This window comes from Leuciscus leuciscus, assembly GCF_965113295.1.
Source record: "Leuciscus leuciscus genome assembly, chromosome: 24".
Taxonomy (NCBI): Eukaryota; Metazoa; Chordata; class Actinopteri; order Cypriniformes; family Leuciscidae; genus Leuciscus; species Leuciscus leuciscus.
Window position 1 is genome coordinate 6543612 of NC_138723.1, and position 15923 is coordinate 6559534.

At 36.6% G+C, this 15923-nt stretch overlaps 1 protein-coding gene across 2 annotated transcripts in view; it reads right to left on the reverse strand.

Annotated features, from left to right (window-relative positions):
• The window catches only part of il11ra (interleukin 11 receptor subunit alpha), a 37312-nt gene extending 23834 nt beyond the window's left edge, over positions 1-13478 (reverse strand). For both annotated transcript variants that reach the window (XM_082157691.1, XM_082157690.1), the window contains exon 1: positions 13321-13478. The gene's annotated coding sequence lies outside the window, so the exon portion shown is untranslated. The remainder of the gene's footprint in view (positions 1-13320) is intronic.
• Positions 13479-15923: the final 2445 nt, after the last annotated feature.

The window sequence follows — 15923 nt, forward strand, 5'->3', positions numbered from 1 at the left end:
CCCAACATTAGCAATTTCTTTAAAACTATTTACCGGTAAGTCCTATTCATTTAGAATGATTTCCCTTAAAGGTCAAATTAAGTCCTCTGTACTTAGTTACTAATCGTTTTGCAAGAAAGACAATGGACCAGAAGGGAAAAAGAGAGAGGTGGAGGAGGATAGGGGGAACTTGGGGACTCAAGTTGCCTCAAAGTAGGAAAGACAGCCAAGAAAGTGCGAAGGAATGTGCAAGTCTCGCCAACATTTTATGTTTCTTTCCATTGAATTCCAGCGTTTGCTCCGTGGGGTTGCTACGCCTGCCAATAGAGGCCGACTCTCAAAGCGATATGATAACAAGAGATAAGACTCTTATGTGAGTCTTTTCTGATATAATATCATTTTCAATGTCAGCTGAGCTGCAACATTTGTATCTCCATCTGCTTCACAAGCTTATCGTCCATTGCCAATGTTTGTATATGGAAAATTGAAAAGGCATTGTTGATAAAAGGCGTAGAAGTAAAGACATCCTGTGGCCTTTTGTGAGGTTATTGCTCGAAAAAAGAACAATGCCTTCGCCGACTCCAAGCACACTTTTTGGTACGCAAACACTTTGCAGCATCTTCTGTTTGGACATCTAAACAAGTTCACTCATTCCAGAGGTTGTTGGTCTTTCTTTCCAGCTCTAATCATTAGGACCCTTGCAGTGCAATGCAAGTCTAAGCATAGATCGCAAATATGACTCATGAAGTAACAAGTCTTTTTACGAGGGAAAATGCAGATAGGACGACTGAAAATAGACAGTGTTCCCTCTTTGGCACATTCCAACTCATCCAACAAGCCTGAATGGAAAACAGACTGCCTGACAAATGGAAAGGCTCACGTGAGGAATGTGAGGCACATTTACCCTGGTTTTCATGCATTCTTCTCTGACAGTTGTTTCCTAACCCACATGCAAGCGGTGAGCGTTTCAGACAAAATAATTAATCAGTGCAAGTGACATTTCTCTAGATTCTCACCTTTGCAAAGGGCAGCGGTTGAGAACAATAACCCTACGAGAGAGCTGATGGTGCACTGGACAAAACTGGCATTTACGTTAATCTCCTGTGTGTAATGAGCCTGGTCAACAGGAACATAAAATGTGTTTGAACTTTAACACTTGATCTGGCACCAGCTAATTTCGGCAACAGATGCTTGATGGAAGCTGACAATAGCATCACGGAAAACCAATATAGTTGTTCTTAATCAAGTTAAAGTATGCTTGAATGCTTTAAGCATATTAAAAAAGACAGCTAAATCAATGATTAGCCGTGATTAGTATCACAAGTGCAGAAGTTACATTTATATCTTATAAAATAAGAAGGTCAGACTTTGAATTTTAACTGGAATCACTTCAAAACAATTGAATACACCTCTACTATGAGCAGCATGTTGTAAGCTACTGTATTAAAATTAATTTAGCTATTTTTTTTAGAGCATAAAGTTAAATATGTTGGGGTGACACTGTAAAACTGATTGATAATGACAAAAAAAATATGTTTTTACTTTATGCTTGATGGTTACACCACAGGACATTTAAATTTAAACTTTTCTTGAAAACGGATTGAGTTTTCGGCACATGTGTTTTACATTAGATTTTCCCTTAGTTCTCATGACCCTTATTCCAAGTTGCTATCCAACCAGAAAAGTAAACATAATTACTTATTGAATCTACAAAAGTAAATAATACAGATAGATTAATATAAAACACTGGTAACACTTTTGTTTGGGTCCAATTCTCACTATAAACTAGTTGCTTATTAGCATGCATATTACTAGGATATTGGATGTTAATTAGTACTTATAAATCACATATTAATACCTTATTCTGCATCCCTTAATCTAGCCAATACCAAAACTTAACCAATACCTTACTAACTATTAATAAGCAGTAAATTAGTAGTTAATTGGGGCAAAAGTCATAGTTAATAGTGAATATGTGTTGCCCAAACTAAAGTGTGTCCAGAACACTATATTAGTTGGGGATTAATACATTGTTCGGTAACACTTAGTTTAGGGTCCAAATCTCACTGTTAACTAGTTACTAGGATAATGGCTGATAATTAGTACTTATAATGCACATATCATTCTGCATAACCCAATACCTTAACAACTACCTTACTAAATACTAATAAGCAGTAACTAGGAGTTTATTGAGGTAAAAGTTGTAGTTTATAGCTAGTAAATAGTAAAAAAAAAAAAAAAAAAAAAAAAAAAAAAGGACTCTAATCTAGTGTGACCAAATTTTCCTATTATATTATTATTAAAATACCCCTTCCTCATACTAAAAGAACTTTAAGTGGCTCTTGAGGCGTATAGCTTTAATCTTGTTGTATTCACTTGTGAACAGCTATACAACATAAACATATTGTTTAGCCAAAGAAAATAAATGAAATATATAAAAACAAACATTTCTTTAATGTCTTGCTAATGTTGTCTAACCACGCCCTTCTTGAAAAGCCATTTAGCTAAATCTTGAAAAAAAATTTTGATTTCCTACTCGTGTCCTTGTAAGTCTGAGATGATTGGATGCGTTTTCCCAGAGTTGCCTGCGGTGCAGGGCCACTGCAGGTCTTCGGAAAAAGAAAGCGAGCGGTTCAAGCACATCTTCGCAACAAGAGACGAGTTTCAAGGGATTCAAGGAAAATAAAGCTGTAAGTAATCTTCCCTGTTGTTTGAATGGGCAGAGATTGCTAAACAGTCCAGGATGTGGACACACAGGGGACCAGGGCTTGTGTTCTGTCTTCGTAACTTGAATATAGACCACCCAGGGCCCTTTAGATAAAGGTGTGGTTTACAGATAATTGACTGGCAGTGCTTGCAGAATATGAGCCCATATTCTAGAAGAATGGTGATGGGGTCCGGGTCTACTGGGAGAGAGGTTGCCCATTTCAGGAAGAATGGGCAGGGATGTTTTTTCGTCTGAAGATATGGACTTTGTCCAAACATAAACACTAGGTACAAGATGAAGTCTAGCTGGGCAACAACTGGTGGTTTTCAGTCTTACAAAGAAATACTGGAATTTTTGTTACCATGATAACAGCACTGAAATGATGTTGTGTGCACTCACTGCCAGTGTGCCTAAGGCAAATAAGACTTAATGACTTTAACTTCTTCTGGATCTGGAAGGACCTGGAACTCAACCTGATGTAACTTTGAATATCACAAATCAGCCTATCAATCTCCTTTCAGAATTCATTGAATATCGTCGCTGTCGGGCAGAAACCTTGCATCTCCATGTTTAATTTTAATTTCTTTTCATAAATCATTACTATTGGTCAGCCTTCACGTATTTCTGTGCGTTTTGCAAAAACATAACCAATGAAAAGTATTTTTTTTTTTAAAACTTGTGACTACACCTAGTATCTCCATTGGATCTTCAAACTCAAACAGTCAATCAAACCTTATAACTCCGCCCCCTCATGGTGGAAGGGTAAATAAAGTACTGGTTCCTTAAATAAGTACAGCATCTTCTTTACTCAGGAAACACTATAAATATATTAAAGACTAATGTTTTATGTATTTGAGGAGCGGAGAAGAGTGTTTTATTCTAGTATTTATCATCGTGTCGTAGCCAATAATTAAATAGCTTGCGTGTAGCATTTCATCTTTAATAAACGAGATTGTGGCCAAATTATAGAAGAAAAAAAAAACTGACTGACTTCATAACTACAGTAAACGTTATAACCTGTAAGCTGGTGAAAACGTAATGCGATGCACTTACCACCTCGGATGTGGCTGTTCTAATGACAGACAAAACATGTACGTCTGATATTCGCTGGTCAAAAACCTCGTAACTCAATTTGAAGCTTAATTTTGGTAAAATGTTAATCATTTAATGACACATGCAAGTGTCTGACTATATACAGTATAAAGCCACAATATCAACATTGACAATGCTTTGTTTACTTATTTAAAAACTAGAGTTTTTTCCATTTCTTGAGAAATAGACAAGGACTTCAGGGACTTCAGGATAGATTATTAAACACTTGTGCTGACTGTCCAGAGATTAACATCTGTAGAAATCTAACACAAACTTCCAATGTCAATGAAGGTTACAGGAACTGTTCATCTAAAAATGGAAATTTTGTTCTTATTTACTTACTTTAATGTAATTCCAAAGCTTTTCCAATTTATTTACTCCATGGGACACAATGATAATTTTTTTAGGAATATGAATGAGGACTGGGGAGGTCCTGAAAGAAGTGTTGATAGTTTCATTGAATCAGTTAACACAACAATGAATCATTAAATCAGTTAACACCACACTGTCTGAATGATTAATTTCTGAATTGAACTGATCCAGTTCTCTGTGACTCAGTACAACAATGTATGACTTTGTTAGTCATATGGAATAACTTATATGATACGTTTATTGAGCTTTTGCACTCTTTAAAGCCTGAAAGCTCTGGTCCCCATTCATCGTAATTGTGTGGAAAAGAATGGCTAGTACTTAATTCAAAGTCTTCCCTTTTCAGTTCTATGGAAGAAAGTAATGATGGAAGATGAAATAATTTTAATATTTTGGTGAACTAATCTTTTAGGTTTAGTTCAATGGCAAATTGTTGCCAAACTATGTAGACTGGATAAAATCCATGACAATTATGGTTGAAGATCAAAAGGAAAAAAAGTTATCATCCACATTGTCAAAAGACGTCAACCTTTCTGCAAGGCTCCAGTGTCTCTAAGGAAGTGCAGAAGTAAATTTAACCTCGGTAATGACACAGAAAGCAAATAAACAAGTGAGCCAATGCATATTTCAAGTTGCCCACCCAAAGCCTCTGTGATCCCCTTCTACATGGGGAAAGCAGATGATCTAGTCAAAGAAAGAAAATAGCATCTGTTTGTGGACTGCTCACAGTCAATGTTTGTGCAGTTTGACAGACACAGCTAAAAGTCTCCTCGAAAGGGGTAAATTACGCACATTTGGAGCTGGCTTTGAAAACAGGCATCAGTTTGACGTGAAACGGGGATAAGGCTGCGGAGCACAAGAGCTATCATAGCCACTCAAGGCTGGAATTTCCTCAGGCACTGGCCAGAATAAGATGGCTACCAGATGCCAGCTATTCACTAAGCTTTTGGCTGGTTTCCCAGGAGAATTGCAGCCTCAGCCAGTTCTGCTAGAAGGTAGACTGTCCGTGAACACTTACCCTCATTTTACTCAACACGGGATTAAACAGAAAGGACAAAAGCATCCTCCACTGATTGATTGCTTTGTTCTTTGGTTCCAAACATGGCCTGAAAACTTGATTACAACTTAGTATGGCACAAACTTTCTCTTGGAAGCAGCACCTTTCATGGAAGTTGCACTTTGGAGCGTTCTCGGTTTATGACACCAGTCATTTACCTCGAACAAGAGGTTTCCATAGACCGCAGTTGTGAGTCACAGTTAAAGCCAAACTTGGAAACGTTCATTGACCCATCAACCTCTGCACCATGCGAAAGCCACTATCTGCTCTTCGAAAGCAGACGTCGCCGCGCTCAAGGAATTAGAAGATCTCTCTGAAGAAGGACCTCATCGACAATGACAGCTCAACACCAGCCTCGGCTGCTTGGCATTTAAAATGGCGCCACAGTCCCGCTGCATGTAATTATGGAGGCCGTACGGGCCAAAGCTCACTTCGACAAGCTACCACATCACGAACAGCACAAAACTCCACAAAGCCAACATGTCATTTCAGCAAACGAGCAAAGGAAATAAATGTCAGACGACACAAAGCTCAGACCAGCAGCTGCAAGAGCCTGTTTCTTGAATCTGCATCTGGCATGAGGAATATGGCACTGGATCTGCAGAGTCTCTTTATATTCAATCAATGCCAAGTGAGTCATGGGGAGTATAAACCCCTGGAGTGCATTGTGAAGTGCTCTGAATGGCTTGTTGAACGTTCTCCAGCGTCATTTATCAAGTCTCAGGCTGGTTGAAGGTTGACACAACTCCCTGCGGAGGTGATACTGTTTGACCTGCTGCATGTGATAGGGGCTGAATAGAGAAAAGCTCTCACAAACAACTGAAGATGATCCATTGGTAAAAGGTTTGCTTAGCATCAAACAGCATGACAGCTAGAGTATCAGATGTTGCCTGCAGGTATATGCATTTGTATATGGTTCCCAAACAGATGGGAGTTCTCTCCAGAAGATAAAGTACTTTCTTTGTGCCTATGACTCACACCTGCTGGGAAACGGCACACATATTCTCTTACCACTGTTCCAACATGCTTGGCTCATAGAATGCCTGTCTCTGGCTTGAGAGGGGAAACGAAAACTGCACAGCATCCAGACACAAGCACTGCAGCACAATCGAACCTTCTGCAGACAGAACTTTGTTTGAATATCCTTCCTGATAGCAGTCATATGTCTACCAAACATTTATTCTTGTAATGTGTGCATAGTGAGGCCATTCCTCAAACGGATTACAACCATTTGAAACCCCTTATTAAATCTGAGTGGCAGCAAGAGATCTCCAGAGATAAAAGGCTTTAGCTGAATCAAAGCGAGTTGCCATGACAGGCCCGAGCCAAGAGAATTCTTACCGCCTAAAATCAAACTGCCAACACTTATAAGTGAGGTAATTAGAACCCTTATGTGTCATAAGATGATTTTAAAGAGAAAAACGTGATACTAGTTTTAAAAGATGGATTATATATACTTTTAACTTTATTGAATCTATTATTTTCCTATTTTTTTAAAGTTGTTTTTTGTCCCCCATTCAGACTTTCTAAAAGTATAAACTTTTAGGGCGTTTTCACACCTTTAGGGGTGTTTGTTTCAGAACCCCCTTACTTCGGTTCGCTTAGGCATATATGAGCATGGCAATCACTACGGGAGCATAAAAGGAAGAGCAACAACAGTGAAGGGCGAGAGAGGACTATCACGTTTTATTATTCATGTTTTGTTTGTGTGCGTGTGGCAGTCGTCCATGAGGTGCTGACGCTTTTACTTTCTTTTAGTTATTTTAGTTTGAGTTATTTTAGTAACTAAAATGAACTGACAAGGAACAATACATTTGTTAAAATATTGATTCATCTTTGTTAAAGTTAGTTTATAAAAATAGAGTTGTTCATTGTTTTTTTCATATTAGTTCACAGTGCATTAACTAATGTTAACAGATAAACTTTTGATTTTAATAATGTATTAGTAAATGTTTAAATTAACATTAAAAAAGATTAATAAATGCTGTCGAAGTAGGGATGGGCGATATACTGGTAGACACAATAAACCAGAAGACATTGGTCAACCGGTAGAGATTTTGGACTATCGTCTCTATCGCGGTTACGCTCACGTGATATTGCTTTGCTGTGAGGTCATGAATAGTGGTCGATTTGGAATTTTTCAAAAATCGGCATCGGCCGATACGTTTTTCTGATTGGCCGATGTGTTGGAAGCGGGACCTTTATTTTGACAGCGCTCCAGACTTTTATTTTGACAGGTGAAGAGAATCTGAGAAGAGAAAGGCAGCGCCTGATCACACAGCGCTCACTCACATTCTCCGTCTTCATTAGTTTACGATCTCTGTCAGTCATATCTAATACTTTGTTAGACAGAAGTGGTAAACAAAGAAAGTAAATGTTATGCGAAAAAGTAAAGCGTTGCTTTTAAATTATTTGTAACAGAAAAGGCAAACAATCAGGCTAAAATACTTTATCATTTACCGTCAACATTCAGCAAATGCGCATAGTTACATCATTTAAACAAATCTCTGAATATCTAATAAACATTTAATTTCACAAACCTTGCAGATTTAATGGAATCCAGCTGTGATATCTTAAGAAGTGTGCATTTGTAGCCTGCATAAACGTGTTACTGCGAGTGACGGTCAGTCCGTGCGAAGTGAGTGAATGCAAACAAGATCAGCTTCACAGGAGATGCGATAGAAAAACTTGAAATCCTTCATTTTAAAATATGCTGTGCTAAATGCAGTTGCCCACTGTGTCATATCGTTTCACTGTGTGATGTATGTAAAATTAGCATTACCTTGTCTTTATTTGAAAAAATATGATTACCAGTGCGCACGAAATTACCAGAATACTGAGTGCCCTGTTACTTCCTTTTTATTCACATATTCATATATTTTTAAACAATTACTTTATTTGTGAAACATACTATACTAGGATTGCAAATTCAAGAAGTTGCCATCTAAAGTAAAAGCATTTTTATTTGTTTTCTTATTTTTTTTCTAATTTATTACATATTGATTAAAATAAATATAAAGTATTTTCAGGATCATTACTCCAGTCTTCACTGTCACATGTGACATCCAGTCTATCACATGATCCTTTAGAAATCATTCTAATATGATGATTCACTATCAAAGTTGGAAACAGTTCTGCTGCTTAATATTTTTTCATAACCTGTGATACTGTTTTAGGATACTTTGAATAAAAAGTAAAAAAAGAAAAAGAAAAAAAAGAAGCAAATGTTTTAAAAAATAGTAATATTTTATAACAACAATATACACTACTGGTCAGTAATTTGGGGTCAGTCATTTTTTATTTATTTTTTTGAAATAAATCAATACTTTTATTCAGCAAGGATGTGTTAAATTGATAAAAGTGATAGTAAAGAAGATTTATATTATTAGATTTTTTTTTTTTTTGAATAAATGCAGTTCTTTTTAACCATTTATTCATCAAATATATTAGGCAGCAGAACTGTTTCCAACACTATATAATAAATCAGAATATTACAATGATTTCTAAAGGATCATGTGATAGACTGAAGTAATGATCCTGAAAATTCAGCCTTGCATCACAGAAATAAATGATAATTTAAAGTATAATACATTGAAAACCAATTATTTTAAATTGTAATAATATATCACAATATTACTTTTTTTTCTGTATTTTTTTTATCAAATAAATGCAGGCTTGATGAGCAGAAGAAACTTCTTTCAAAAACATTAAAAATAGTAATGTTTCCAAACTTTTGGCCTGTATAAATAAATATCGGCTTTATATCGGCCATCCTGCTCTCTAAGATATCGGCATCGGTCATCAAAAAAACAATGTCGGTCGACCACTAGTCATGAAAGCTTATCGTTTGCATGCGTCTTTAAAGGGGTGGTTCGGGATTTTTGACATCGGACCTCATTTTTCAGTCAGCCTGGTTGTTATTCATCAGTGGAGACATTTTTTTTTTTTTATTATCCAGTCCTTATATTTGGATAGTTAGCCGATGCTAGGCTAGCGCGAGTCAATGGTATATGTTAGCCAGCCATTAAAAAACGTTTTACCCACTCCACAGTGCACCAAACGCAAATCAATTATAACACTAGACTATCGATGCAAATGTCCGTTGAGAGAATAATGTTAGAAATCAAACTTACCTTTTCATCACATTGCATTAGTTATAATTTGTTCCCTGTAATCATAAGCCTTGTCTACAGCAGCAGCGGAGTGATATTGATTACCTAGGCAACCGAGTGAGCCGGTACACACATGACGCAAGTGTATTTACCTGCCGCGACTTTGATATCGCTGAGGAATGCTAGCTAACGTTAGCTGGATGTAACACTGTAGTGCGCTTCTGTTCTGTGTTTACTTTTTGCCGCATTACTAACAGGAGCAAAGTAAAATTCCGCAGCTGCTGAGAAACTAGTTCCTTTGGGATCATTGAGATGAAATGTAAGTTTGATTTCTAACATTATTCTCTCAACGGACATTTGCATCGATAGTCTAGTGTTATAATTGATTTGCGTTTGGTGCACTGTGGAGTGGGTAAAATGGTTTTTAATGGCTGGCTAACATATACCATTGACTCGCGCTAGCCTAGCATCGGCTAACTATCCAAATATAAGGACTGGATCATTTTGAAAAAAAAATGTCTCCACTGATGAATAACAACCAGGCTGACTGAAAAATGAGGTCCGATGTCAAAAATCCCGAACCACCCCTTTAAGCACTGCGGTTTAAAAACATGCGATTGAAGAGCAATTAGCAGCGAAAGAGAATTCATTTCAGTGTATGAAGTCGCTGCTCATAGAGTGTGTGAGAACTGAACTGAGTGCTTTTTGCCAAGTACTTGCAAGTAAACAAATACATTTATGTCTTAAGTGAACATAAACAGTTGAAAAAAAAAAAAAAAACGCACAAGTATATTGGATCCATGCAGTCGGTCTTAAAGTGACAGCATCCAAATGTCCCTGCTGTCATTATTAATGCTAATCAAACAACAACATAAGAGAGAAAATCTCTCACTGCTCTTGATTGAATCACTTTTGTAAATTTAATAAGAATAAATGTATATTTAATTTGCACAGTAAAGAATATGCATTTTTTCATACATTTACTTTATACATTTTATGTAGTATTTCTTAGTGCTTAAAGTTTTTCAGGTAGTCATTTTTCATGTGTCTTTGTTCTATTGTAGTTTGTTGTCTTTTTCACTTTCTTTTTCAGTTTACTTGTCTTCAGTAAGCTTGAGAGTTTTTTTCATGATATATATTGTTATCGTGGAATAAAATGACTCATATTGCGATATAAGATCGTGGTCATATCGCCCACCCCCATGTAGAAGTATAAATTATTATTAGTAGTAGTTCACTAAGGTTAACTAAACGACTGTAAAAGTGTTACTAAAAACAGTACAGATTACGCAATATAAATGCCAGATGAAAATGCTTTCAAATGATGATGGTGAACATATGCAAAAACCTTATATCTGATATCATTTCATTACAGAAAAACTTCAATCAGGTCAAAATGTGTGTACTGAGAGAACAAAAAAACTGATTTTGATATTCAACATAAAAAATAAACTCACTTCTTGCACAACCTGTCATGTCCTGCATTTCACCAAGTAGACTTCAAAGACCAGGACAAACATCCTCTATTTCAGTTTAATTACCGCATTTCCCAACTGTGGGGCTTCACCAGAAGTCGACACTTTCAACTCATAAACAAACCCTTAACGAACTTGAACTCTTCTGCAATGACTCACCCTGCCCTCGCATTATAGTTTCAAGGAAAATGACCAAATCTAAAGCATCACGCTGCATAATTAACCGCCCAATTACTGTCCAATGCATATATGTCTCTTGTAGGGAAACTGATCCTGAGCAAATACATACGAAACGGTTTAGGCAGCCTAAGCGAAATGTATGAAATCCCATCTAGGGCCTCAAGCAAGTTAAATCTTGGAGCAGCTTAGAGCCAACACACCGTCGGTGTGCCAGTGAGATAGTCGACCACGTCCCCTTCGCTGAGGCCCTTTTCCCCGGACAGAACAAAGAGCACTCAAGTCTAATTCGAAATTGATTACAGCCACTCATAATGCGTGCTGAAATATGCATTGGAAACGAGTGTGCTGAACGAGGAACAGAGCTTGGCAAGTCAGAAAACCAGAGAGGATTGAGAGGGGATGGAGCCGTGCATTCCACCGCCAAACAAACTTTGCAGACGTATCGCTTTCCAGCATTTAGAGGGTTTAAAAAAAAACAAAAAAACACTGAAGTTGTTTTTCTCATGTTTGCATTCCGCTTTCTAGTATTTACAGTACATAAACTTTCTTACATATGAGGAATGCACATCTGGCCAGATGTTGTCTATTTAGGGTTCAGCTGCTAGACATGATGATGTTCTTAATACCTGGCTAAAGCGAGGCCTGATGTGGAAACTAAGAGAGTGGTCTGTATTTAAGGAGTTTTTTCAAAAGTAGTCAAGACAGTTTGGACTGTGCAACCAGTGTACACTGGATCCAAGGTTAAAATACACAAAGAGTTTCAGCACAAATGACTGGAGACACTGTTCCCAAACAGTTTCAAAACAAAAACCTTTCCAAGAGATTATAAGCATTAAACGGCTCGTTCTGTTTTATGTCTGAGATGTACAAACCATTATATTCACCGGCCACTGTAACTGCACAGGCAAGCTTATGAAAGCACACTGGAGTAAAGAAGAGTAAGGGAAAGCAATGGCAATTGTAAATGACCGGATTTTGATTGGCTGTTAATGTTTTATCTTTGATATCTGTGGAAAAAAAGTGAAAGTGCCGTTATCGTTATAGATGTTGTGTGGACTCTGCTATTTTTTACATTTAAAACAATTTTCAAAACTATATTGTTATCGCTATAGTTGTGTGAATGGGCCTTCAAACTCAAAAATGTAACATCAGTAACTTTTTGTAACGCATTTTCCAAATCAAATTGTTGGTCTAGCTTTTATACGAAGTCTCATATAGGCTAACTTTTAAACGTCCTTCTTAATCTTAAAATATGTCAAGTTTTTAAGGATGTTGTGTTTTGATTAGCATATACACATTAAATTGAATTCTACACAAAATATTGAAGTTTACCATTTGCTGTTACATTTATCACTGATTTCCATTACAATTATAGAGCACTTGTGTTTCAAATGTCACATTGGCCTATAGTTACACCTTTAAGTGAGTTTAGTAATGACTGCTTATATGTCAAAGTTGTTTGAGGCAAACTGCTATCTCTGCTCTCCTCTACTTAGTCATGTGACGCTGGCAGAGTTTATTTTTGGACACATAGCACTTCTATTGTTAATACAGTTATTTATTTCCTAAACGGAACATAAAGTACCAGCTTCACTGTAAACTGAAAAAGTATGGCTGATCAAGCCCATAAGGGGACAGGATCCCCAACATTCAAACTAATGACAAATCAATATGCGTTTCAATTAACAAATTGTACATTTTTGTAAAATGAAAATAATAATGAAAGAAGATTTTAATGGTATTCACATTTGGTTACGTTATCAAAGGTGAAGATAACTGACATAAATAGAAAAATATGAAATTATATAATAAAATAAAAAAATACATTTAAAACATGGAAAAACACTTTAAAAAGCTGTTTTTAAAAAATGACAGAAGAAAAGCTAATAGCCACTATCAAATATTTTAAAGTGCTTTTATATATATAAATTAATAATAAAATAAAAAAATTTAAAAGTCCAGTAAATTTACTGTACGTAACATTTCTACGTAGAACACAAGTTACTGTAGATTAATGTTTTAACAAATAACGATGTTCCTCTGTTCCACAGTAAATACATCATCACGTAGTCTACTCAACAGGTATCGAGCTGCTAGTTACTGTGTGCATGCGAAGTTTTCTCCGTGCTTCAAATGCAAATACTTAAAACATAACGTTTTTTTAACATAATAAACTGCTTATCTTCAGTGCAGCGGACACATTTCCAAGCGCAGCTCCCAGAGCTCCCAGTTATATGATCTCCCTGGGGTCGCCGAAACTTTGTTCTCACTGCCACTATGATGCCATTTCTAACACACACAACATTTTACCAAAACGTAGCTCTTAAAGTGCTTCTGGTCAATCCTTACCTTACTTTTCTTCAAACATTAAACGAGCATTTTGACGCGGTTCCTCTCCATTGCTTTGGCTTCGCTTCACATTCGTAGTAGAGTCAGAGGATTTAGATGGGACTTCCTCTCCGCTGTTCCCATTGGATTAGAGCTCTGTCAGTACACACATGCTCGCGCCAGGATTTCCTGTCCTGGGCGGTGTTTCCACTGGCATACTACCATTCTTTTCGTACTTGTGTGTAGGATGCCTTCTACACATTTACTCTATGTGATTTTCTGTAATGAGTAATGACTGGAACAACGTTGATTGTTTTTAATTATTATGATTACATTTACATTTACATTTACATTTATTCATTTAGCTGACGCTTTTATCCAAGGCGACTTACAATTGCTATATATATGTCAGAGGTCGCACGCCTCTGGAGCAACTAGGGGTTAAGTGTCTTGCTCAGGGACACATTGGTGTCTCACAGTGGATTCGAACCCGGGTCTCTCACACCAAAGGCATGTGTCTTATCCACTGCGCCACTACCACCCCAGATGAACAGATGAACAGTAAACTCTAATCTCAATCAAAAAGTACAAACTAATTACAGTCTCCACTAAGCTTACAATAAAACTTTGGTAGCGTTTATAATTAAATTATACAAATTATGCTAAATTACGCCTACATTCGTTATTAATAATGCACACGTATGCATATACGCCTATATTAAAACTCTTAAGAAATGGAAGTTATATGATAGACTTTTACATTATTAAAATCAAAGGTTGTATTTGTTAACATTAGTTAATGCACTGTGAACTAATATGAACAAACAATGAACAGTTGTATTTTTATTAACTAACATTAACAAAGATTAACTAATACAGTAACAAAAGTATTTCTCATTGTTAGTTCATGTTAGTTAACACATTAACTAATGTTAACTAATGAACCTTATTGTAACGTGTTACCAACTTTTCTTTTCCATTGTGATGTTTACCCCAGTAGTGAAACTGCTTCTCAGACAAATGCCTTGTCCAAAACCACTTGACCACTTGTCTACTTGAACTTTTGATTACTCGATGGGACACACGCATAGTCTTGCAAAAAATGCAAGTGTGCACAGAGCTTTTATTTATTATATTAAATCTAAGTGTGGGTATTTCTGCCTTATCCAAATACCCACACCCATACTCCCATATCTTAAATGACAAAGTGCAGTGCCCTTAATGCACACTAAACCCACACTATCTCCAATACCGCTTCGGAGCGGTTTTCAAAGCTAAGCGTATCCCATCATGCATTATGTTCAGGAACTCATGAGCCCCGAAATCACGAGATGTAGAGGAAAACATTCCACTGTAATTTAAATGAATTAAATACATATCATTTGGCAGAGCCGGCCCGAGGCATAAGCGAACTAAGCGGCTGCTTAGGGCCCCGTGGCCACCAGGAGGCCCCCAATCGACAATCGAGTTTTTTTTTTTTTTTTTTTTTTTTACATATTAAGTAACTTAAACAAGTGACATAAATTTAATGAATTAATGACTAATTCAAGACAAGAAAATTCTGATTTCATGATCAATATACCTGCCTACAACAACTGTGTCTGCCAGTGTTTGAGTCATGCGCATAACCTCGCGTGCATATACAATTCGTGCGCAAAGTCACGGTATGTTAAGCCATGTCACAAAAATTGGATTTGATCAATGGTTGATGATTTACATTTAAATCAATGATTTATCCTTTAAATGTAATAATATTCTGAACAGAACAAGAGTAAAAAAAAAAACTATAGGCTAATACGAAATAATTTAAAGCGAAAGTGAAAGTAAGCGGCGTTGGGCTCACGTATCTCTCTCAAAAGAATCAAAATGTTTCAACATTCGCGATGTATTTGGATGGTAAACTATTCTTTATTATAGGCTTTGTACTTTACTCACGTTCCAATATTGACGGGGAAAAAAATCATCCTCTTCACTTGCGCTAAAATGTGCTTGGAAACATCACAGTGGAGCGGTGCTTACGCTGAATGTACGAATTGTACAACTGACTATTTAAACAGAGCAGTGTAATTTGTATATGTTAGGTTGACTATTTTATTATTATATTCTATTACGGCTATAACGAACAGGTGTGTGTGTGTGTGTGTGTGTGTGTGTGTGTGTGTGTGTGTGTGTGTGTGTGTGTGTGTGTGTGTGTGTGTGTGTGTGTGTGTGTGTGTGTGTGTGTTTGTGTGTGTGTGAGGCGCGGGCGCGATCAAACAGTGGAAATATAAAAACATACTCCGTCATGTTCATACAAGACATCATTCAAACTGCAAAGTGTTGCTAAACGTTGGAGGATATTTTGCAAATAATTTATTTAATATGTTTTGTGACAGTTTGTTTTGTGATCTATTTTTTATTAAGTATTTATTTTGTATTAATACATAACCTCATTGTATTAATTTATAATTTAACATTATAGCGTGACATTTGTGTCAATAATGGTCAAGCACAGGTGACTCCGCGTGGTGGGAGGGGGCCCCCAAATCAAATTCTGCTTAGGGCCCCCAAAAGGCTCGGGCCGGCACTGTCATTTGGTATAGTTAAAACATAAAGTGTTGCACATTTTATTGGTGCAAAGATGA